The 23,794-nt window shown below is 42.6% G+C and overlaps 1 protein-coding gene across 1 annotated transcript in view; it reads right to left on the reverse strand.

The window, feature by feature from the left end:
• TREH (trehalase) overlaps positions 1-23,566 on the reverse strand; it is a 281,145-nt gene extending 257,579 nt beyond the window's left edge. The window contains exon 1 of the mRNA XM_085645871.1: positions 23,474-23,566. The gene's annotated coding sequence lies outside the window, so the exon portion shown is untranslated. The remainder of the gene's footprint in view (positions 1-23,473) is intronic.
• Between the last annotated feature and the right edge of the window lie 228 nt (positions 23,567-23,794).

Raw genomic sequence — 23,794 nt, forward strand, 5'->3', positions numbered from 1 at the left:
ACTTGTCACGTTAGCTGCGCTTCAAATACAGAGGTCAGCTGTGAGGGTAGGTCTGCTGACAGATTCTTGCCTAATTTATTTATATATTTAACATGGGAATTGGTGGAGAAAGAAAAGAAAAGGTAAAGAAACAGCTGTGAATGACTTGGACACACAGCAGGCAGGAAAGCAAAAAAGAAGCACATGTCTTGTAATTCTGAAATGGGATGGAAGCAGCGATTTTAATACAGCCAAAACAAATCAAGGCACTGTACTTGTGATGCACAAAAGACAAACTTTCACTGAAATGGAATTTCTGATGCTTCATGTGGTTCAATATAATAGTAGCAGTAAAACTGTGTGTCTGTGCAAATGTACTGGCCATTTCAATGGAAACTGGCCCTCGGGAAATGAGTGTGGGGTCAGGATGCTTCAGCTAAGTTCGCCTGCCTCATGGCCATCTATGCCAGGTGGTGGCAAAGTTGTCTTTCACACTGGTACAGAGGACAAAAGATGACAAACTTATCAGCTGACATTCGGCATTTCCATAATTTAAGAAATGCAAGTAGAATTTTACATATATTTTACCCCACATGCTCACCATCACAAAGCTTTTCCACTTGTCTGCATTCTGGCAAGACCTTTATCAGAATTTTTGTGCTGGGCTGGCTACGCTCGGGTGGGGGCATCAGCACGGCGACACAGCATCAAACGATCGCAGTTAACTGTGATGGGTTCGTGCGCAATAAGGGCATGAAATGAAGCAAAATACTAGGGGGACATTCATGGGGGACCTCGGGCCACATCCTGTGTCAGACCAACCCATGCCTTGGTTTAGATGTGATAGGCACACCTGTTGTACATTAAAGGGTATGTCACAGCTTCAATTCTTGCGGCTAGATTATCAAATTGCCCATGGTTGGTGAGGGCTATGCCGTCTGTGCCAGCTCGAGCACGGCACTGGTACTATCTGATGCTTACAAACAGTGGTATGGCATGGAGCCAGGTCTGGGAATGCCATTGAACATTCCCCCAGAAGGTCAAATAGTGCCAGGCACAAGTTTACAGAGCAGATGGGCTTTGGGCTCATAAGGCATGGCCTCATTAATGCAAGCACCACTGGGTTCTTTGATAGGGACGGGGTCCACCTGTCAGAGGTTGATATGGACTTGGACCTGCAAGGAGGACTGGTAAATGTGGGTTGCAGGAGATTACGAAGCCTGCCATGGTGGGAAGTCCCAGGTGTGAAGGTGGCACATCCAAGGTATTGGCAGAGTTACAGACCGATCCAGAGACAGTTTGGTATAGAGGAGTACCATTTGAGGGAGCACAGCAAGGGTGCTCAATGCCAAACCCCAGGAGTCTTTACGGCAGGACCCTGGGATGTCAGCGACGGTGCCCCATTGGTCTTTCAGGTGCTTGCAAGTCTGAGAAATCGGGGGCTTTCCTGGTTGACGCTAAGCCCCTAAAAAGGTGTGAGTAATAATCCTGGACTGGTGGTCACAAATTTAAAGGAGAGTACTCCCCAAATAAAAATTGGAAGTATCGAATGAGTTGGCCCACAGTGACATTTGGCTCATCAGGTGGGTGGGCAGCTTAGGTTACTCTTCGCCCGTAAGTTAACCCACTCTGTTGGCATATTTCACTTATGAAATAAACCTGCAGCAAACTATTTTTCAACCAAACCATGTGTTGTCTGATTTATTTCCTTCTTTGTGTGCAAAGTAGCTATTCACTATGGCACCAAGGTAAACCATACGACATGAGCTTGGGAGTCATATCCGCCCCTACCAATTGCACAGCTGGGGTGCCTTTTGGCTGTATTTTATTTTAAATTAATCAAAGTACTCCAAGTAATCCAGTTTTTTAACCCATTCTTCTTAATTCAGCTCTTGTTCAATTATCCACACTGAGAGTGGTATGCCAATTTTCATGTTTCTTATATTTAAGTTGGGCCCTCCGGACCTCTATCCCAAGAATACGATAGACGCAAATCCGCCCAAGACAGTGTTTTTATTAAAAGCCCAATGCATTTCGGGCAACTGGTGCCCTTCATCAGGGGTCACTGTAAATGACACAAATATAACTGTAAACACCATTGTTATTTAAATCGTAACTTGACATTTTACAAGTTAAACGCTTCCAGATGCATTACTTTTTGAAAGTGCAATATTTCAATGCGGGAACATGTGGATGTTGGTGCAACAAGCACCAAACTCCACAAGTTATTACCCAAACGGTCAGAATGGGCAATAATTATCATTGACGATAACATAACTTCTGAACACTCTGTTGGATTTTATCAGATGTGATAACTATTGCATGCCACCCAGCATGGGCCACTTCCAATCAGCCCCATAGTCTCTAACTTTATCAGACCTGTGCAGGGTCAAAATTGTGTAACTGTTAGGTAAGAAACCTGTTTTTCTTGCATCAGTCTCCCTTTATCTTAAAAAGTAAATAACTGATGGGACATTTCTATTAATTGATAACATTGATAAGTGACAACTGCTCCATTGCCACTGGTAACCACCCTATAATAGCGCCATAGAGCGTAAGTTTTGAAACGCTTGGCCACTGCTACCAAGGCTGCACGGTCATAGTTACAGAGTCTAGTCTCGGCATTCATAACACTAGCAGGTTAACCAATATGGATCGCGTACAGATCATCCAGTGAGACATCTTGGCACTAACACCTGACTTTCACAAGAACAGACTAACATTACACAAGTCTCTAGCACTCCTATCACACACTAGCAGGATGAAAATCTGAGAAGTGGCTCTTGCAGTTGTAATTGCGTTTATATATCTCTTGCATCCCATGATGAGGCATTTAAGTGAATCAATCATGGATGCACTGTGGTCTGGAAAGCAAGGTTAGTGGTAGATCAACTGTTATTGGAATTGTTGGTTACTGGATTTAGTCCTGTGTTCTCAGGCTCCTGGATGCAAACCTCCGAACGTTTCATTCAGGTTCCTTAACCAGATTAAATAATTTTGCCATCAACCACCCAGTGTAGAAGTTAAGGTGAAGTAAAGGCTAGGTAGAGTATTGGACGGAGGTGCTGCTCGCGAAACTGAGAAATGACCGCCAGAAAGCATTGAGAGAAACTGCCATCACAGTGGTTTCTGTCAATGCTTTTCTGGAAGTTTGGTGCACGGCTCTATCATTAAGAGGGGAGTATTCAGCAATTTTCACTGTGCCTTACCAGCAGAGGTTTCCTGGTGGTGATGTGCAGTAAAAAACTGACCTCTAATTCTGCCCATCTAAATGAGGTGGGTAAAATTATAAGTCTGCCTCCAAAGGCCCTCTCTGCTGGGTCATCGGTGGGGTTTAGTCATGGCAGAGACAGAATAGTCTCCACTTTGATTAAACCTGAATTCGGCAGGCGGACAACATTTTTCCATTGCGACGGAGTATCCTTACCAACAAAAATTAAATCAGGCCCTTAGTCTATAAAAATGGAAGCCGAAATCTTCCAGAGGAGCAAGGTTGTATACTGTATCCATGGAAGTCCTGCGAAGCCATTGCTTTTGGCAGTAAAAGTTCATATTTCACACCCCAGGAAATTCTTTTGTCAGCCGAATGCTTTTCATGTCTTTGCCGTGTCAAGATTTCTCTGTTTGGTATTGTCTCCATTTTGTTGCTCAGAAACCTCAGGCTGTATACTTTCTTACCAAGGACTCACTGAAATTGATTTGTTGCTTCACAGAAGCTCCAAACACGAGAAACCTGTTTCTACTTTTCTGCCAAGCCACACCTTGGCTGGATCACCACAGATGGTCGACCTCTGGAAGCAGGACGTCAGATTTTTTCAAGTCCTAAAGCTTTTCAGAGATTGTAGGAGAAGTCCAATTAGACACATCCAATGGTCCCAGGCGCTCCAGTAAAACGCTTAGGAATCAGGCTCACTGTAACATAGGCTACAAGCAGGGCCCATTCACAACTGGTCTGTTGGGCATGTCAGGCTTCTTGTAGCTTGTTGTCTCCTTCTAGCCACACAGGAGGTCAGCCAACAAACCTGTGGCATCAAATCCCACTGGGGCTTTAAGGGTCAGGGCCTCCACCATCTAACCTACAGTGGCCCTCCTGCTGTTCCTTCGAAGAGTGGCCAGTGTCTCCCTTGATTGCTGCTGATGAAGCTGAAAGCAGATAACTGCACACATCAGTTAACCAGTGCAGAGTGCAATATCAAAATGTGCCGCAATTAAAACATCCTGAATACTGTTACTCCGTGGGAATATTCTGAAAAAGGGAGTCTAAAGTGATATCACAAAATATGTATAATCACAGACTTGAAGTCAAGCTAACACTGATAACTTTGTCAGAAGTGTTCTGGACACAAAAACACTGTGGTCCATCTTTGGACAGATCGAATACCCTATCACAAATGTGTCATGATTCCTCTCTACCACATTGCATCTGCCATAGGATATAGTGCACTTAGAATATGGTAGATGGGCTAACCATTGCATTGTGATGATGTAACCTGTCTGCTAAACTCTAAATCAGTCCCTTCATGTTACATTAATATTGTTTAGTTTATAGATAGGAATATCCCTTGCAAGGTGTAGAGCCCTAGCTCATGCCCTGCATTCGCAATTGTAAGCATATGCTATTACACTTCATGGACCATATGGGTCAACCATCAAACAAAACCCGCATGTGTGTGAGTGACTTTATCTACTTTCACCCCAGTGTGCCAGTCTGCAGGCAGGGCTTTGTGGCTCTTACTAGGAAAAAACTTCCAGCCCTCCATGGAAAGGTGATTGACTTCTAATCTGCAATTTGCTTTTTGCTATTTGATCAATTATTTTCCATCTGCTCGGACAGACTTTAAAACAGAGGAGCATGTGCCTTAAATAGTACATAAGATAAAGAGTGTCCGTATAGTCTGGTCTTTACGTTTTTGACATTAATTTACAAATACAAGTTATCTTCTCAATTGTAATATAATTTTAGACTAATCCCTCCTTAGAAGCAAACACACAGTATGCTTGTGTTGGGAGAGGGAACTTTATTACCACTAGTCTACAAATAGATCTACATGGTTATGATTTTCTTGGGACCTTTTGCTCCTTGTATTCAAAATGTAAAAATCAGCAGATGCTGGTTGGAATTTTTGGACATATAGGGCCATATGTATGAACACATTTTCCCATAGACATAGAATGGGTAAAACCCTTTGATACATCTGGCCCTTAATGGCAGACTTGCAGGCATATGTACTATGGTGAAAACATGTCTGGCTGGTGTCAGTCCTAAAATGGAATCCGTAAAGTTTGTGAAGTTTGTTTCTCCACATGCAAGTATTCTAGTGCAGCCCTGGCAATAGCCTCCTCATGCACAAGTCATGACAGTATGTACCACAGGGCTGAACTGTGGGTGTCCGTTGTATGTAATTTACCCAGACTGCATGTACTCCAAGGTAAGCAAATTATAAGCACCTTATTATAACAAAAACACCATAGCTAGCTGACCGCTTTACATTTGTTATGGGACAAGTGTGCTGAAGTGAGTGGATTACAAACATTTCATAGGGTTTCTGATGCAGCTGTCAGGTGGATAATAATACAGACTATATAGTGCATACTAAAAATTGCAATGTGTTAGGTGCTAACAAGTGATTTTGCCATCACCAAACTCAGGGCACTCTTCTTAACTTCCTGCGAAGTACAAAATGCAGAGTCAACCTGACACTTTAAAACCTTGGAGTTAGTGTTCACGTTCATATCTCTGCAAGAGGTGTGTTAAGGTTTAGGGCTATCTTCTGAGCAAGCAGCAGTAAATTTACCCTGGAAGTGAAAGGGTGCAGCCCGCTTTTACCCATCATGCCATGTCCTAAGTTTCATCCTTCCTGTTCCATGATCCATGTTTCTCAGGGGCTCCTATTTAAAGGCAGTAGAATGTTTGCACCCTATGAGATGGTGAATATGTGGTGTCTTGCTGGCACTTCTGGAATCTAGAACACCTTACGTGTTCGGGATTCCAGAAGAGACAGTTTGACCCAGGCTCGTTAAAATGCATGTCATCTTATTCTCCGAAGAATAAATCATCCGCTTACCTTACTTCTAATGTGTGGATGTCACATTATTACACTGGCGACGATTGGAAAACCAAGGAAGCGAGTCTGGAGTCCTGCAATCAGCAGATCAAGTGACTGTCATCCTCGAAGACGTTTCCTCATTGCCGAGCGGTGTACGCGTTCACGACGGACTTCCACTAACGCGTTTCCTGAAAACCGGAACTCTTGAAAGCATCTGGTGAGGCTGTTGAACATTTTCAACAATTTTCATTATCGGCGCTGTCTTTTCCAATGCGCACGCGCACTCTCGGTGCTCATCGTCATTGAGTATCACGTCATCACGTTTGGCGGCCATATTTTGGGCAATCGGCACGCAACGTGATCTGAACGTGGCCGGAACCTTAAAAGCTAATCAACGCGTTAAGTTCTACGCATGTAGCGTGAACTGGATAACGCGCTTTCGTTATTAACAGTGTTCATTTATATCAGTTGCGCATCGCTGATGCGCACAGCAAATAATTAAAAGTGACGATTTAAATACTGCAAAACGTCAAGCTGGTCAAAAGTGGAAAAGTGACTTTCTACAATAAGCGTGAACTGGATAACGAGCTTTCTTTAATAACAGTGTTTACGTATGTGAGTTGTGCATCGCTCATGCACACAGCAAATAAGTCAAAGTGGCGATTTAATTACTGCCAAACATCAAAACGTTGAGCTGGTTAAATACTTTCTACAATAAGCATGTATGGCATTTACATGGCTCATTTATTATATATAAACATGTATCCTGACTTATAATCCAAGCAAAATCATTTTTTATTTTTTTATTTTTTTGGGATATCAATGCACATTTATTTGAAATGACATTGGAGGGCAATAGTTAAAAAAAAAAAAACGGTACAAGTAGTATTCCTTAAATTCCTATTGGTTTACCAAAATTTGCCCTTACGCAAATGGAAGGTTTCAATGCCCCCACTCCATTTCTGCCATCTCCAGGTGAACCGGTGTTAGAGTGGAAACGTTGGAAAGGAGGGTTTGAAGCCTACATTGAAGCCATAGGTGGAGAAGATTACACTGAAAAAAGAAAACTTGCTATTCTAAAACATTGTCTGGGTGCTGAAGGAAGACACATATTAAGTCATCTACCACCTAGTGCGGATCATTTATCTTCATCAGAGGAGGACATGGATGTCTTTCAAGAAGCGATAAAAAAGTTGGACAAACGCTACATAAAAAGAGTCAACAAAGTAGTGTCACGTCATAAATTTCTTAGTAGAGGTCAACTAGTAAATGAATCAATAGATACATTTGTTAATGATTTAAGAATATTAGCATCAAAATGTAATTACTCTACTTTTCATGATCAAATGATTTGAGACCAAATGGTTCACAAAGTCGAAAATGTGAGACTTCAGGAAAAACTACTTGCTGCAGAAGACTTAACCTTGGACAAAGCCCTCGATATTGCTCATCGCTTTGAAGATATGGAACTAGGTTTAAAAGAACTTGCCGAGCAAAAAGCAGCTGAAGTCAACATCGTTAACAAGTCTAATCCTACGGAAACCACTTTGAGTAAAGCAAAACTTAAAACTCAGGGCATTCAAGAAAAAAAAGAGTACATTTGTTTTAAATGTGGTATTCCTGATCACTTAGCAAACGACAAAAAATGTCACGCTATTGGTCAAGTGTGCAGATATTGGAAATTGAAAGGTCATTATACAAGGATGTGTAGAAATAAGAGCAGGCTAAGAAACAAAAATGCCGAGCATAAAAGTCATAATGATGAAAATGTCAAAGAAGTTAAGGATGATATCAATGATGATGAATTTCTTTTAGCTGTTTACGAAGTAAATAGTACCATGAAGAATGCTCCATTTTGCACCATTGCGATTGGAAATAAGGATGTAAGGGTCATGGCTGACTCTGGTGCTAGACACACACTCTTTGGTGAACAATGGTTAAAAGAATTTCCTGATGTGTGTCTATCACCTCCTGATATTAAATTAGTAGGGTATGGTAGGAAACCTATTGATGTACTAGGATTTTTCACATCTACTCTCAGCTTTAAAGGTAAAACCATTCACTCCAAAATTTATGTTGCTAAAGAAGGCTCATGCCTTCTGGGATGGCCCCAACAGAGGGATCTAATGATCACTTTGGATCCTAATCATCCTGAGCAAATCCTTGTGTATTCAGATTTAATTTTTCACATTGATATTGATCCTGCATCTGAGTGGGAAAAAAGGTTTCCAAGTGTATTTTCATCTACAAAATTAGGTCTCCTAAAAAATGTTGTACACAAAATCATTTTAAAGCATGGCGCCATACCAAAAGTTCACAGAGTTAGGAACGTACCTTTACATTTAAGAGAAGCAGTTAAGGATGAATTTAAAAGACTATGTGACCTTGATATCATTGAAGAAATATAATCATCAATATGGTTAAGTCCAGTTGTTGTCGCACACAAACCTAATGGTAAAGTCAGATTGTGTGTTGACTTGAGGGACCTTAATAATAATGTATGGGTTGACAGGCATCCTCTACCAAATATTGGTGAAATGTTCACAAAATTAAAAGGGGCCTCGATATTTTCTACTCTGGATTTATCCAATGCCTATCACCAAATTGCCCTTCATGAGGGAAGCAAACATCTTACTTCCTTTATTACGTCTGAGGGAGCCTTTAGATACAAGAGAATGCCTTTTCGATTAATTTCTGCATCCTCTGTATTTCAAAGGCTAATGCACAATTTATTTAAAGACATCGATAACGTACTCTACTTTCAAGATGATATTTTGATTTTTGCTTCTAATTCCACGGAGCATACTGACACTCTACACAAAGTGTTGTGCATTCTTCAGGATAATGGTTTAACTTTGACCGAAGACGAGTGTAAATTTGGTGTATCATCTGTTGATTACCTAGGTCATTCAATTGACAAACATGTAGTCTTACCCAAGCAACATTTAATCAGAGCCATTGAGCAAGCCCCTAGTCCTCAAAACAAAGACCAATTCAGATCCTAATTAGGTCTTGCTGAATACTATGCAAAATTTATACCACTATTTGCTGACAAAACCATACACATGAGAAACCTATTGAAAAAGAACGTTTCGTTTTTATGGGATGATAATTGTGGAAATGAATTCAGGCATCTAAAAAAACAAATTGCATCTGCACCTGCCTTAGCCACATTCAACACTGCATATGATTCAATAATTATTTCTGATGCAAGCAATGTTGGATTAGGCGCAGTTCTGATGCAAAATCAGGATGGTCATTTGGTCACCATTGGTTTTGCATCTAGACCTTTGAAGGGTGCAGAGTGTAAATATTCTACGTTAGAAAAAGAAACTCTTGCTTGTTGGTGGGGTATTGAGTATTTTCGTAAGTATGTGTATGGCACTGTATTCAAAGTCAGATCAGATCATCGACCTTTAGTGGATCTTTTTACAACAAAAGGTTGTGGCCGAGCCACTTCAAGAATTGCTAGATGGCAATATAAACTACAGGACTTTCACTTTAAAATTGAACATATCCCTGGTGCAAGAAATATTCTTGTAGATTGTTTATCAAGGTTACCGGTGGATGATGACAATGAAGTTGAAGAAGATAATGATCTGGAAAAGGTAATTTCTATTTGTGAAGTATCGAATGGTTGTATACAAGAAAAGGAATGGAAATCTGCTTGTGAGAATGATGTTGTACTCAAGAATGTAATGGGGCACATCAAATCGTCATGGCCTAAAAAGGGTGATGTGCCGGAGTGTATGCGTCCATTTTATCAAATTTCTCATGAATTGTCTGTTATGGATGATACTTTAATGAGAGGCTTACAGCTTGTTGTTCCCACTGATTTGCAACAAACCATTTTGAATATGGCTCATGAAGGACATCCTGGTATGACAAGCATGAAACGCAGAAGTGAATTTTGGTGGCCAGCTATGGACAAAGCTATTGAACGAAAGGTCAGGGACTGCATAGAATGCTGTATTAGTGATAAAACTCAGAAAATTGTATCGTATAACCACCTTCCTGTGTCCAGACCATCTCGGGTGTGGGAGTGTGTTTCTTTAGATATTGCAGGTCCCATATGTTTAGGTCAGAATCCTGTTTACGCAATCGTTCTCATTGATCAGTTATCTCAATGGCCTGAGGTTAAAATTGTTCCACATATTACTTCGAGAATAGTCATTCAATTTTGAAATGAAGTGTTTGAAAGGGAAAGTTTCCCATAATCTCTCATAACTGACAATGGGGTACAGTTAATTTCTACTGAAATGAAAAGCTTCCTTGATAGGCATGGTATCATCCAAAAACGTTCTTCCGTCTATTATCCTCAGGGTAATGGGATTGTAGAAAGGTGGATCAAGGTTTTTAAGGAAGGCTTGCAATTAGCTATTTCCAATGGTAAGAATTGTAGTCAAGCCATTAGTGAAGTTCTTTGGAGCTACAGGAATACTCCTAGGAGCATTGGTGATCTATCACATTTTGAAAAGATGAGGGGAAGGAAGTGCTTATCTAATTTAAGTCAAGCGTGGATGAGAAATATACTTGTCAATAAGAACGACAATGCTATGTCACATGAGTGTTTTGATAAAGTAATCAATTCTCCAGTTAAAGTTAATGACTGGGTTCGGGTGAAGAAAGGAAGGTTTGTTAAATCTGGTGAGTCTCGCTTTTCTCATCCTTTGAAAGTAATTTGTGTTGATTGTCAGGTTGTCGAATTATCTGATGGAAATGTTTGGAGTTTTTCCAAGTTGGTGAAGATTCCTCAGTGGTTGTGGCCTGATAGGGAGGTTTCTGGTTCTAGCGGTTTAACCTCACCCAAAATCTCTTATAACAGAACTATTTGGAGAAAGTCTATTCCGTCAAATGATGGAATTCTCAGCAAATGCCATGTACAAAGATCCCGGCAAAGCCCTGTGTGGTATAAGTATTATATAGTAAACAATTGACATTATTTCCTTATGTATTTCTCATTGTATCAATTCATTCTGGTATTTTGTAAATTTATTTTATTCTTTTATGTATAATTTTGTGTGATGTTTAAGGTTCTGAGCTCATTTGTTTTATTCATTTACTAATGTTGTCTCTTAAATGCTTTTCTTTGTTTTCCCGAAGAAGGAGAATGTGTAGTGTCTTGCTGGCACTTCTGGAATCTAGAACACCTTACGTGTTCGGGATTCCAGAAGAGACAGTTTGACCCAGGCTCGTTAAAATGCATGTCATCTTATTCTCTGAAGAATAAATCATCCGCTTACCTTACTTCTAACATGTGGATGTCACATTATTACAGAATACTCAAGCTAAGTTTACAAAAGTTCAACATACACACTGCCAGCAGCCCCACTCTATTGGTGCTGTTGTTCAACTAGTGTAAGTCTTCTCCCTGAAAGAGGACCCATCAGGTCAGGCAGAGGCCGACTGCGGATCATAATTAACATAAGGACGTTTTCCACAAGAGGGTTGGTAACTCAGGAAATCTTTGCCTCCCTTCACTAGCAGTGCACACATACCACATCACTCTGCACAGATCTATGTACAGGATTTCACTCCTAGGAGTAGAAATTAAACCCAGGACTTGTTGGCTGCAAATTTGAATCACCAGACAGACTGGTCGAAAATAGGAGCCCCGATAGGCTTTTGCCAGCCCCCCTATACGATGTTCCAGTTTGAGTCTGCGCCTTGAGATGTGTGTGGCCCACTCTAATTGCTCATTGAGAGTGATCACGAGCACCTGATCTTAGGGGGTCCCTTCAGGGTAGGGTTAGATCTAGCTGTGTGTCAAGGATTAAACACCATATATTTGGTTTTATCTATTATAATTTCCAAACCCCTCCGTCTGCAGAAACAACTGAATTTATCTGAAAGTTTCTGAAGCCCCATTGGAGATTTAGATAAGAGGAGCATGACATCTAAGAACATTAAGACTGGAATCTTCATGTTAGCTAATGTTTGGGCATCGCTCGTGCATAGATTTAGGTGGGCTACCAAGTAATTGACATATAGTGTAAGAAGGGTTCTGGAAAGGACGCCGCCCTGTCTAAAGCCTCTGTTAACAGGAAATGGCTCTGTATCTTCTCCCAACCCATCACATCTGGCCTGGGTGAAATTATGCTCATGTAGCCTTACAATGATTCCAAGAGGGTAGTTGGGGACCCCCATGTTGGCTAGCACTTGCCACAACGTGAACCTAGGGACCAGGTCAGAAGCAGATCGAAGGTCCACAAATACCAGGTACAGTCGTCCATCCTCAGGGGGCACAGTTTTCCAGTATAGTAACTGAAGTCGAAAGACCTGATCAATGGTGGAGGTGCAGTCACGAAGGCGCGCCTGTAAGGGAAAAGCGTATCATTAGTCTCCATCCATTCCTGTAGTCGGTCTAAGAGGATTCTATGAAACAACCTTTCTGTATCAATAAGGCTTATACAGGCACATGCATCAAAAGAAAAACCGGTCGTAAACGGGCAGATTCTTAGAATCTGCCCTTTTGCGACCGGTATTCTTGCATTTGGGATGCATCATCCCAAATGCAAAAATCGCAATTTAAGTAATCTCTAAATTGCGATTACTTAAATTGCGATTGCATTTAAGGAATCGCAAATTGAGATTCCTTAAATGCAATGAATTAAAGTAACAAAATTAGCAATTTCGCTAATAGGGGATGCATATTACCATGAAGTTGAACTTCATGGTAATTTGCATAAACTTTGAAAAATGCACTAAAGTGCATTTTTCAAAGTTCCATTTTACACACACACATGCCCTTGGGGCATGTGTGTGTGCAAGATGTACTCATATGCAGATTTCAGGGGTGCAACAGGGTGTCCTTTTGACACCCTGGCACCCTTGAAATTGCATTCTCAATTTGTGATTCTCTAATTGAGAATCGCGAATCGAGAATGTCTTCCCATTCATTCCTATGGGCCTGTAGGCCCATAGGAATGAATGGGGAGGTATTCCTTAATTGCGACTCGCAATTTGCGAGTCGCAATTAAGAAATGTTTAGAAATTGCTATTTTTAAAGTGATTTCTACATGCATAGGATTTTGCGAGTCCTTAATTGCGAATCCTTAATATTCGCAATTAAGGACTTGCAAAATCCTAGCTTGATGCATGTGCCTGATCGACCTATATTTAGTTGGTGAAAGAGGGGAACCCTTTTTGTAAATTGCTATGATTTCAGCCTCTGCCCAGGATGGAAGAATAGGTGTCCCTTACATAATAGTATTACATAATAACATAAAATATGGGCCCCAGATATCAACCTCAGCCAGGAACGGATCACTTGGGATCTTATCTACCCCTGGCGCTTTGTTGGGAACTATTTTCTTAATTTCCGAACTCACTTCCTGACTCATAATGGTTGGAAACCCCACGTTTCCTGTTGCTTCACTTGAACCCGTCAGTAGAAAACCCATCTCAACTGTTAAAGAGACACTATCTCCTTCTGACAAGGAGTACAGACTGGAAAAGTGCACTATCCATTCAGCTGCAGCAATACTGCTGTCAATGGGGCAGTGTCCCTCCTTACTCCCTGTGGCCACTAAGTTCCAGAAAGTGCGATGGTCGCCCTCATTTGCAGCGGCTGCTAGACCTTACTACTTCCCTTGATCCCATTACTTTTTTGCTTCAATGACAACTATTTTATAAGCTGCCATTCTATCTTGTATCATCCTTCTACCCTGATGCTTTATAGAAGCGATTAATGGAAGATTGGCATTTCTACAAGTTTGATAGAACCAGAAAGGCTGTACTTGCCTACCGCAGGCTTGGTTTCCACAAAAATAGTCATTTTTAAGGCCCTTGAAAATTTGGTAATGTATTTCCCCAATCATCAGTAGGGACTCATCTTGGTCCAGAAGCAGGTCCTGATAAAGCAGTTTCGGAAGGCTTCTCTTCATTAGTTTGTACATTGACCCACCCAACCCCCTTAGAGCATACAGTGGTACTTCATTTAACTCTACGCCGGTTGAAGGTTAATCGGATCCTACTATCAAAGGGATCAGGATGGCTAGCTAACCCTGTAAGGTAGGGGAGACCCATGGCAAGAACTAAAGTAATATGATTGCTATCATGTCTGAGTGGAACTACCATACCAATAAGGTTTGCCCAGAGTCTTACATCGACCAGTAGATAATCTACTAAACTGGTGCTATGAATAAGGTTACATGTGTGCTACCAGCCTCTATTTGATGGGGCTCTGCCATTCCATGCACAAATACTCTGACTTAAGACTAGAGCATTTACTTGTAGGGCCAGGGAAGACCATTGTTTAATTGGGGGAATTGCTAAATCAGGAAAAGACCAGACTCTATCTTCCTCCTGCATGAGAAAATTAATGTTGATGTCCAAGAGATCAAATTGACAATTAAGGTCCCCATCCACAATTTTAAAAACTCCTTCCGGTACAGTGCCAGATGTGTGGACAGTAACTCAATAGTTAGTGATTCTAATGTGTTCTCTGCAGGTCTAACATAAACATTGTATACATAGATGACTATATTCAGGGGAATGTTAGGCTAACACATAAAATATCATCAGTGACAATCTTGATGTCCTTTTCAACTCACCCAAGTGTGAAGCTGACCCAGGACGTGAGTCCCCCAGATGGACTACCCTTTCCTCATTGTATCACTTCCATACTGTAGTTTGCGTAACCCACACCATGGCCCTGCAAGGTTAGAAAAGACAATGATCATGCAGATCCATAAACAGTCCCCAAACAGCACAATCTAGTTTGGGACTTAGCCCTCCAACATTCCACAAGAGTATCTTAGTGGGGGTTGGGGATTGGATTACACCTGGCACATCGACGCCCCTTTCCCAAAATGTCACACCCGTGTCAATGGGCGAGTTGGGTTCGGGGCACGAAACCCTGATTCGATTCACCCCCGCCACTAATGTTACTGGGACTGGGTTTACTGAGGGACTTACGTGAGTTGTTGGCTAACTGAGCGGAATCTGCGGACTCACTGCCTGCGGAACTTGGGCTGGGCCTAACCACCTTTGTAGGTTGATGAGAAGGACCTGCTAACTCTGCTTCTGCCCTAACACCCAGCTCCATATTGGCCCGATCGTCAGTTGTGTGATCAGCTTGTTTCCTGTCTCCAACAACCTGATGAACTAAACATTTCTCCCTCCCCACCCTCCTGGCAGTGCCTAGCCTTACAACGCCCATCGCTGGTTACTACAGGCTGGACAGTGCATTCAGCACACGTTACCAATAAGTCAACCAACTCCTTCCAGAGCAGCAAATCGATTAGAAACAGGAACACTAAATACTACATGGTTGTGTTGCGGGTCATTGGGAGCTGGCACTGTTGCGAGGGTAGAAGACTCTATGCTTCAGCAAAGGTCGGTTGTGCCTGATGTAAAAGCTAGGGTTTGTAGAAGTAGCCTAAGGGCATTAGAGAAAGTTTGGATCCACCTTCCTGTTTGCTCACATGATCAAAGAGCAGCCTTCATACCAGATGTGGGTCTTTAAAGTTGATTATTACACAGTCCCATGTGCAGCCCACCAGCCCCGGCCCAATCCACTCCACCCTGCGGGTAAATAGCATGTTATTTGCCATATGAGAGGTGAATTCCCTGTTCCTCCTGAGCCAGCTCAATGATTTGTTTACGAGCTCCTCAAGGGATTCTCTCTGATCTTCATATAGCTGTGGGGCTCCTGTCAAAATTGCCTCAAAAGGACAAGATGCAGGAGTAAATTGATCACAGGAACTTTCCAGCTTTGTAAGGGGTCATAAGTGTTGGGGTACCCAATGATGCTTTCTTTTCTTGCGTTGGTTCCCCTGGAGGCTCTTGTTGCGAAGTGTCTCCAGTCTGTGATTAATATGTGGTATCTAGCGCATTGTTAGCAGATACAGCAGACGTAGGGGAGTCCAAAATAGTGATATGACCGGCGCGCCCTCCCACCTCACTTGTGAAGACAAGCCCAGGTGCCTGTGACATTAAAGGCTGAGGTTTGAGGATGTCTTTAAGTCCTTGCTCCATTGCTGAAAGGTGCGCCAGGATTGAGGCAAGTTCCATGTGCATAATGTCCTGGACCTTAAAGATGAGATCTACCACTAATTGGGCCATCCAAGGCTATAATGTCAGTACCCCCTCCTGTTGAAATACTAAGGGACTGATCATCAAGATAGGAGGTCCTGGTGAGATCAACTTGGATGCCAGTCTCTATGGATTTATTCAGAGTAACCCTTCTAGACTTCTTGACAGCTGCTGGGGACCAATGTCACTTCACCTGATGCACCTCGGGGAGTGCGCTACAATAGATGAGCATGAAAATTGGACTTGGTACCTGTTGAATTTGCATGAAGCAACATTAGGAACGATGGTGGCTATTCTTGCCTCAATTGTGTTAGTTGGTGTAGGTGAGGTCAAGCCTGAGCCCAAGGACAGTCACCTCTCTGCCAATTCAGTCTCTGTAGAGATAACCACCCTTCACCCTCTGCAGCATCCGGTATATCGAGGTAACTTTGGTGGGAGGGGATACAGCCAAAGACCCTACTACACTTTTCTTTTGTCCACAATGCCGACACTACATGAGCTAAGTATGCTCAGACACACAAAGAGTGAAGACCTCAAGATCCCTTATCATGCGTCAATTCCAATGGGCCTACTTTGCTGTGTTAACATTACCTCACAGGAGGACACCGCAGTATAAAAGCAGAGTGGCATACCAGAGCTTCACAACACTATAGCTCAAGTGGGCTTGAAAGGCATGAAAGGTAAAGGAACCTAGTTTGTGAATAGAAGATAACGGTCACCCCAAATTGAGGACTGATGTAAGGGGGGTGGCCCAGTCCAGACTTGTTTAGACTGGCTCATCGTGGCACGGGTGCATACTCGGTCGCGTCCCGCGCTGCGGGATCCGTGCAGTGCTTAAGAGTGTGATGCCTGATGTGCTTTGCCCGCCCTGCCACTGTGATAACTTGGGTACGTAGTCCAACCCAAGTCAAATACACCAAGTCCTGGCATGGCAAGTGCAATATTCAGGCGAAAGGGAGTCACCAAATGAAACCTGCACTGCAGGATCCGTGCAGCGCATAAGAGCGCGATGTCCATTGTGCTTGCCCCACCCTGCCACTGTGATAACTGGGGGACATAGTCCCACCCGAGTCAAGAAGACCAACTCCTGAAGTGGCAAGCACAATATGCAGGTGAAAGGGAGACACCAAAGGAAGCCCTAATCTCTATTATTGCATTTATGCAAATTACCCATACCTCATCTCAAAGATCGCAAGCTGTCTTTCTTTGAAAATCAGACCATGCAACCTAACAATACCTGATCTCCTCTTGCTCATCTACTAATCCCACCATCTGCATGAACTCACATTCACCCCCCCACTAAGGATCATACCTGATACTAATTCTAATCCACCTCAAAGACACTGGAGTGATTCCCCTTTCTCTCTGCTGGTGACTACATTTCACCCTACACACCGCTTCATCTCCTACTCGACTATTTGTTTCTTTTTTACTTTCTGTGAGGGATTATTTACACATGGATAGATGCATTTGCAGGGGTTATTATCTGGACTGTTTTACCTAATAGTACTGTAACAATTCGCACCTCTGTATGGGTCCTGTGCATGAGAGTATGGTCCTCTTGGCTGAGTTTTGCATTGCCATGCTGCTGATAACAATGTTTATTAAAAGAATGACACTGCTTAGTTGTCAATGAGCGGTGGTACAGTTCACAGACAGACCCGGCTTACGCTGTGGAACGGCTAGCCATGGAGGGCACTCCTTTACAAACATTGCTATATTCCTAAACTAAGTAAGACACCCTCCCTCCAGCTAGCAGAACAGCCATACAATGATGGTGCTCCACACTCAAAGCCATGGAATGGCAGGGATGCCTGACACAGATGACCCCTTGTGGCAAGGTATATACATGAGAGATGTGACTTCTTTTAAAGGCTTTCATAAATGGGATCTTCTTCGAATCTCTACATTAGGAGACATCATGCAGGGATGCATATTAAAATCCTTCCAGCAAATGCATTCAGAGTTTCAACTACATAAATCACAGTTCCACAAATATCTCCAATTGCGACACGCCCTATCCCCCCACATTCGCTTATTAGATGAGCTACCAGAGTTCCATTCCCTGGAAGGTTGATTATTGATGGGAGACCTAGTAGCACATAAGATCTGACAAATCTATCAAACTCTGACTACACATACACGAAATAGGCTACATGAGACCAGAGAGGCCTGGGAGACCGGCATCCCCACAATAACTGATGATGACCGGACCGAGGTCCTGGCCAGTCCCCGAAGCGCGGCGATCTCCACAAGATATCGTCTCATTCAGTTTAAATATCGCCACTGAGCATACTATACTCGGCTCTGTTTGTGGAAAATGGGGGTTGTTCAGTCCCCTCATTGTCTCCGTTGCAGAGACACTGAAGGTTCCTTTCTACATACGGTCTGGAGCTGTGGAGTGTTGCAGCCATTTTGGCAGAGGATCGTGTCCTGTCTGGGTGAGGTTTTGGCCTGGACCATTCCACACGACCCCAAGCTATTATTACTCCATAGCAAGGAAGACATTGCTGGAAATCGTCATAAACAACATTTGCTGTTCCTTGGCCTAACTCTGGCTAAAAGGGACATTGCCCAGATGTGGAAGGCGGCGACCCCGCCGAGCATCGGAAATTGGAAAAAAGCCATGCATAAATGTATGGGTGCCAAAATCACAGTCTTCCTGGCACAGGGTTGCCCACAAAAACATAGAAATATTTGTTCCGGCTGGGCGACATATCGAGGAATTGAACTACCTCCGATATTACACCCCGAACCCTTATAGATCCCCCTGCATAATACACAATTCATTAGTAAATCGTAGATCAATAATTTCAAGTTTTGCCTCACAACATCAAACTGCATGCAGTGGTGGGTACTTGGTGGGATAAGGTGTCATTGTTTAATGTACAGGCCAGATGTTCGACTGGCTGAATTGTTATTGATATTTCAAAAGTGGTACATTCTGCATCGATTTTCATATATGTGGCCTACACTGGGCCCTGATTTATCTGTACCATCAAAACTGAATACAATTTGTTATGATAAAAAAAAAACACTGGAGTGGAAATGCAGACAGGTAATGGTCTCCTTGAGAGAATTAGACTAACCTGTGCACCATCAACAGCAAGAAACACTGGATTAACAGCTTACCCTTAGTTTCAGAGCAGTGTGTCGCTTGGCGTAAAGCACTTCAACACCATGTTAGGGCCGGTGAGTGCTATATTAATGTCATTGGAATAAAACACTTATGAAGTGATCTGTTATCGTTCTGTGGTGTTCACTCCTAGCCCTTCCTTCCCCTACTGACTCATCAATAGCAGGCTTTGGAGGGGCTAAGATTCAGACAAAGGGTCCTCCCTGTGGTGCAACGTTGGGTTTAAAGGTGAGTGATCTCACTTCTGGCAAATTCAACTGACTCTGGTAGCTCACTTTCTTGCTTAGAGAGTGGCCACAAGTTTTCGATGCATATGGCTGCAGTGCACAGAAACCATTCATAATCGCCCACACGGAAAACAATTTCGAGAGCATTAGCTACCAGTCATATATTGTCTAGGCTGCTGTTTTGATGTTCCATGGGCGTGGCCACAAAAAGCCCTCAGGATTGGCCAGGGATACAAATAGCATAGACCAGCCATAGTCATCTTCCTCTTAAACAAGGCTTAAAATGCTGAGGCTCAGATTGATATACCTCGGCTCAGCCATCGTATGTCAACCACAATCTGCTTAGGTCCAACCATACCATACCAAGACATAGCCTCAATAATCAAAATACAGACTTAAAGACCCAAGCGGAAACTCTAAATATGAAGGCGAAACCTGAAGATTTCTACTCACAATACAATATGATGGTGCTGCCATTATTACCATAAGCATTACTCAAAGGTTGACCCTGGGTGGTACACATGAGTAAGCTTTCTTTATAGGAGCCACTTTGCACACAGAAAGCATCTGCTCACCTCCATGTACAAATATACCCTCCAAAAACACAGTCACTTTCCTTACACACAATTTCCCATCCTCTGTGTTATTTTCTAATAACAATTGATTACATACACAGGAAATCTGTGTGCCTAGTCTGGGAATACCATTTTAGCTCCATCCCTTATTTGTGAACCATATATCTATATTTGATTGCTAAAAATGTCATTTTTATACAAGCAAAATTCAACATAAGTCAATATTTTCAGGACAACCACGGATTCAGTAGGAGAGTTGTATTTAGACTAATTTCTTGACCTGCACTGGACCCCATGAAATACATCAATTATGTTAGCCATATATGTAGCACACCACAAATGCCTCTTGAAACCTTATTAATGTGTTACCCTTCAGAACACGTTTTTAATTTTAAAACCTTTGTGCACCTGGTCACTTCTTACTTTTATACCCGCCATGTGTAATTGTAGGCACTTTTCGCTATTGTGCAGCTGGTGCTCTAGCACTTTCCTTCACTAATCCACATGTCACCTGTGCGCATATTCCACCTACATCTCCTGTGTGTGAGGGTACAGGATCAACGAACCTCTCGGCACCTAGCAACATCTTGCCTGTGGGCACCTAGACACAATGGGCCGCATTCACATAGATAAACTGCTGTGAAGTCTAACTTTACGGCTTTCGGTATTCACAAAGGGCCTTTACGGGTAGTAAATGCACTTAGTGAATACCGAAAGTCGTAAAGTTGGACATTCGCCTCAGTTTACCTTTGTGAATTGGGCCCATCGTATGTATATGGTATTTCTATAGCGCGCAACTCCCCTATGTACAGCTTGCCCTATTAACTGTATTCAAACATTCATATCACCTGCATCCACATGGCACCTATCATTTGTGTGCATCCAGCAAACTTTCAGTTGTGTGCGCCTTGTCTTTTACGCCTGTTTGCACAGAACCACCCAGCTACTCAGACTTGAACTGGACAGCTTAAGCTTTCTAGGCTCACCCAGTGTGCACACCACCCCTCTCTGACCTATATGCCTGTAGTTGTAGTTCATTTTCATCGCATAACTAACCTCCTCTTATGTAAGGGCTTTTAGAGGGGTGTGTGTGTGTGTGTGTGTGTGTGCGTGTGTGTGCGCGTGTGTGTCCCTATAACCTGTAAGCATCAATCTCTCTAACTCATCTGCACCTACCCCGTCACTTGTGTGCATACAATCCCCTCATATATTGAAATAGCAGGCCCGCCTGTTAGGTGCCCCTAACACTCTCTCATCCTGCAGAATAGAGCCCCCCCACTCAGATTTACACCCCCAGTCCTCATTAACTGGTGGGTGTAACGCCTCCTGAATCCTGCGCCCTGCATTCCTTTCCTCACCTGTTTTCACTGATTGCTCTCTCAGTTATATGTGTCCGCACCCTCACCTGATCGAATCTCGACTCCACCCCACCTTAGGGAACTCTGCACCCACTCACATTTTGCACCTTTTATTGACAGACAATGGCGGATATGTGTTTATAACATGTTCATACGCACACACAACGTGGCACACATGCCTAAAACACATACACACCCAAACTTTCCTAACAGATACAACCAGACAGACATTCCTAAAACACGCATCAAAACACAAATTAAAAATCTCATGTACATGTTCACAGTTCAACACAGATGCCATAAAGAGTAGGACGCACACTGTCAGACACAGATATCTCTGTCTTCCTGTCCCTCTCTAACGCACACGTGAAGCCAGAGTCATGGGTTATGTGGGGAGGAGGAGTTCTACGTTTTAAAATTTCACAGAGAAGATGGTTCTCAATATTTGCCACCTTATTCAAACTACACTTTGCCCAGTGTGCCATAGAAGGATCTTGTCCAGGAGCCCTTTGCCAATTTTGTTTTTGGCCCGGGTTAAAATTTTCTTTAGAGTGGTGTAATCTTGCATAATTTTGGGCCTTTTCACAGTATGCTTGACAAGGGAAATTTATCGAATAACGCTAGGTTACATAATTAAGCCACCAATGAGGGGAATAAATTAGCATGGAACCAACACGAACAGAATGTGAGGAGCTGTTGCTTGCTTTAATTGAACTTTAGAACTATTTTTGCCACAAAATGTGTTTTTTGAACCAAAATGGGGGCAAGGATGCTTTTGATGCTAAAATATAGTACATAATGCCAGATTTTGCCTCTCGCATATTGCTGAAACTTTGATTACGGAAGAGAAAATTAAGTGAACTTTGCACCCCCCTATTTTCTCTGTCGCTCTAATGAGACACTTTGCCTCTTAACATTTTTGCCTCCCTTCTTTCTTATACAGGCAGTTGAGTAGGTAATAAGCTACCTTATTTCCCATAATGCCAGTTACACGTAGGTCACACTTAACAACGGGTACATTACAGCTAACAGGCTTGGTTTTAAAACTATAAAAACTGGATTCAGCTATTATTGGCATTGCTTGTTGTGCTTAAGTCCTGTGTATTTAGCTCTCCAACTGGTAAATACTTTTCCCCATCAGTATATAGCGCGGTGTGGGATTTGATATTGAAGCTGTATTCAGATTAGATTTAGCGCTTGTGGTGCCCACTGCGACAATCTTGGTTTGTGCCCCCAAAGAAAATCCTCCTTCCCAACGAATTCCCTCACCACCATACTTCACCAATGCCCGTCCTCTCTCCGTAGCCCCTCTCTCACGTGCATTTCATTTGTGTAGTAGCACCTCTCATACCAGTATAAGGTGTCAGAGCACTTTACATCACACACACATTATAAAGGGCCAATGAATCATATGTGTGTATATCAGCCTATAGGAAATGTTACCTAAAACAATGAGGATTACAAAGTGTAGGAGTCACATGTCACTGACGCAAGTAGGCAGTGTATATTAAGAGTGTTTGGTCTGGAGAAGTACAAACTCAGGATTCAAAATGTACCACAGTGGTTTGCTTTATTAATAAGAATGTATTTCTACCCAAATGACCCCTTTTTAACAAAATTAGGATAATGAGAGACTGAGGGGTGCGGAGGGGGGACTTAATATTCTAACCTGTACCATGCAGTTTTTGGATGACAGTTCATAGCTCACTGTGCTAAATTAGGGTTGTAATTTATGAACTGCAAGTAACAAAAGGATCTCTGTAACAAAAGCAGTAACCCACTGAGTGATCCACATACTATACAATTCAACGATTGGAGAGGTGCCTGCTCTTTGCAGCAGGCATATTAACCCCCTGCGCTACTTTATGATGAGACAAAACCACCATTAGACAGAACTCCAATCTCTTTCTAGCAGGAACATTAATCACCAGAGTTATCTTGACACTTTTATTGTTACCTGAAAGCTGCTGAACACACAAGGAACTCAGCATCAGTTGCTTTTTAAACCCCTGTTATTTTTAAACACAGCAACCCCTTCCTCCCCCCCACCCTGAGGTCAGCACCCGGTGCGGCTGCACCAGTCGCACTGTCCTTGAGCCAGCCCTGGACTTACTTTCTTTAGTAGCTGAAAACTAAATATGCTGCAGCTTCAGATCCAGGCACCTGTTTCTCGGCCGCACAACCTCTGAATGGCTCTTATCGCAGTTCGTAAAAGAGTGCTGAAGCCCTGCGTCAAGGCACAAACCCAGCACCTTTATACTTGCTGGTTCATCATGGGTTTCCCCAAGTGGGCGGGGTTTCATTGTTGCTGATTTCAGATTAACTGCTGTAAGGCTTCAGGCAGAGCAGACACCAGTTAATGAAAACAGATACACTGGGACAGAAAAGTGGAAAAATGTTTAAAAATAATTTTACACAGGCATACTGAGTTTGT

Source organism: Triturus cristatus, chromosome 3_1 (assembly GCF_964204655.1).
Source record: "Triturus cristatus chromosome 3_1, aTriCri1.1, whole genome shotgun sequence".
In the NCBI taxonomy this organism is placed as follows: domain Eukaryota; kingdom Metazoa; phylum Chordata; class Amphibia; order Caudata; family Salamandridae; genus Triturus; species Triturus cristatus.